Source organism: Ciona intestinalis, unplaced genomic scaffold (assembly GCF_000224145.3).
Source record: "Ciona intestinalis unplaced genomic scaffold, KH HT000531.1, whole genome shotgun sequence".
NCBI classification, from domain to species: Eukaryota; Metazoa; Chordata; class Ascidiacea; order Phlebobranchia; family Cionidae; genus Ciona; species Ciona intestinalis.
In genome coordinates, this window is record NW_004190852.1 from 1 (window position 1) to 2,303 (window position 2,303).

At 36.1% G+C, this 2,303-nt stretch overlaps 1 long non-coding RNA gene across 1 annotated transcript; it reads left to right on the plus strand.

Annotated features, from left to right (window-relative positions):
* The first annotated feature begins 10 nt into the window (after positions 1-10).
* On the plus strand, positions 11-1,935 carry LOC108950657. Its single transcript, XR_001975310.2, has 3 exons — positions 11-325; positions 456-731; positions 889-1,935. It is a non-coding gene; the product is annotated as an uncharacterized LOC108950657 (long non-coding RNA).
* The last annotated feature ends 368 nt before the right edge of the window (positions 1,936-2,303 follow it).

Sequence of the window (2,303 nt, forward strand, 5' to 3'; positions counted from 1 at the left end):
GAAAGGTCATCTGCTCTTGGAAAGTCGTCGGGTTATTGCTTGCAGCAAATTGAAACGAAATAATAATTATTTTTTCTCTGGTATGGTTTCAGCTTCCATGAAGAAAAAGGCCACATATTGGTATAAATTAAAATTAAATGATATGGGAGACTTCTGAACAGTGAATGTGAATGTCCTGCTGGTACGGGACCGCATGCCACCTGCAAGCACATAGCGGCTGTTTGTTTGTTTCTTGTACATTCAAAAGAAAGTGGAGTATTGTTAATTGAAGATTGCTGTACTAGCAAATTACAGCGGTTCCATCACCCCAAACGCAAACATGCAGGTACAAAATACCACAGTAAATTTTTATCAATAGTGCATGCCATTTGTTTAAGCCTACTTTTTATACGATTCTGCAAACTCATCCTTTTTTATAATTCTGCAAACTATCATTTAAGTGTGGTTATTTTTAGGACCACCTATAACAATTGAGGATACATTCAAGCATGTACGGTCAGCAGAAGTTTCAGGGTACATGGTAGATAACCCTCGGCCAAAAAAATATAGGAATTTGCCAGATGTATATAATGATTATGTACGCAAACAAGTGATAAATTATTGTGCTTCGACTGGAGAAAATATAACCCTACGCTATTTGTTTTGAGGGTGCCGATCTTCTTACTGCTTAAAAAGACCATGACTACCTTAAACGACCTTTCGTGGAATATTGGGTGGATACCGTAGTAAAGGTATGCATACTCGATACATTCAATGTACTTTACTTGTAGTGTGTGCCAGTTTATATGCCCATTGTGTTTTAGTTTTGATAGTAATTTTTATGTTTGACAAATCATACTGGTTCGTATTTTTTCTTCGCACATCCATGTACAAAAATTTATTTTTTAGTTGAATGAAAAAAGGCAAAACGGGTTGAACAATCTACTCGGCATCAACACGAAAGCAAAGAATGGCACGAGCAACGTAAATTTCGCCTTACTGCATCACGCTTCGGGGAGATTGCTGCTATTACAGACAGGCGCAATTTAAATAAGCTTTGCGAATCTATGTTGGATACTAAGCCTCTTGCAATTCCAGCTGTGTTACATGGCCAAAAGTTTGAAGCTGTGGCTTTACATAAATTTATGGAAAATCACAAAATCCAAGAGTTGAAAAGTGTGGCCTTTTCGTCAATCCCGACATACCTTATTTTGGAGCATCACCGAATGGTATAGTGGGCACTGATAAAATTGTTGAAATTAAATGCCCATTCACTGGTAAATACCAAAAAATCAAACCAGGTACAACCTTTCTTTTTTTGCAATACACTGAAAATTCAACAATAGTTTTAAAAGAAAACCATAAATATTATGCTAAAATCCAGGCTCAACTAGGCATCACTGGAAGAAAAATGTGCTATTTTATAGTTTACACATTTAAAGATATCTTTGTGCAAAATATTCCATTTGACCCTCATTTTTATAGTTACTTGATGAGAAAACTTCACAATTTTTGTACTGAACACTGGATACCATTTGTTTCCAAAAAACTATGTGTCAAAACTTAAAAAAGTAACTTGATTTGTAAATTGTTATAATTTATTATGCAGATAAAAAATGTAAATAAATCAGTCAAGAAAGATTACATTTCTAAATCATTACTACTTTTTAATTCTTCTTTACAATGCATGATCTGAAATTTGAAATTTGGAAACACACATAAATAATTCTGGATCCAACAGCAGTCATTTGTGGTGAAAGGGGGCGTTCAAGGATTCTGTATGTTTTCGAGAGACCAATGATATACGCTCAACATGGATGCGATGAGAAGCCACTCTCCTGTCGTGCACTCGTTGTGTAGCCTCTAGCTGATGCTTTCCTCTAAGCATTGTAGGTGTATTAACACAAACGTCAAATGATGCAAACAAATCCTGCACTAAAATTCCCCGATCAGCCATAATACTGACACCCGGGGTGAAAAAGTTTGCCGTTTCTGCTTTCCTCTAAGCATTGTAGGTGTATTAACACAAACGTCAAATGATGCAAACAAATCCTGCACTAAAATTCCCCGATCAGCCATAATACTGTCACCCGGGGTGAAAAAGTTTGCCGCATCTTGATAAATTTCACAATTTTCTATAATTTGCCGATCACTTACAGATCCTCCATATGCCGGACTAACAAATGACACTAATCCATTTGGAGAAATACCAATCATGGACTTAAGTGTGTTCTTATTTTTGTATGTTGAAAAGGTACTACTCTGTGCATTGACATTCGTAGGCTTCTCCTATGTCAATTTCAGTAGCATCTAAAACCACCCTT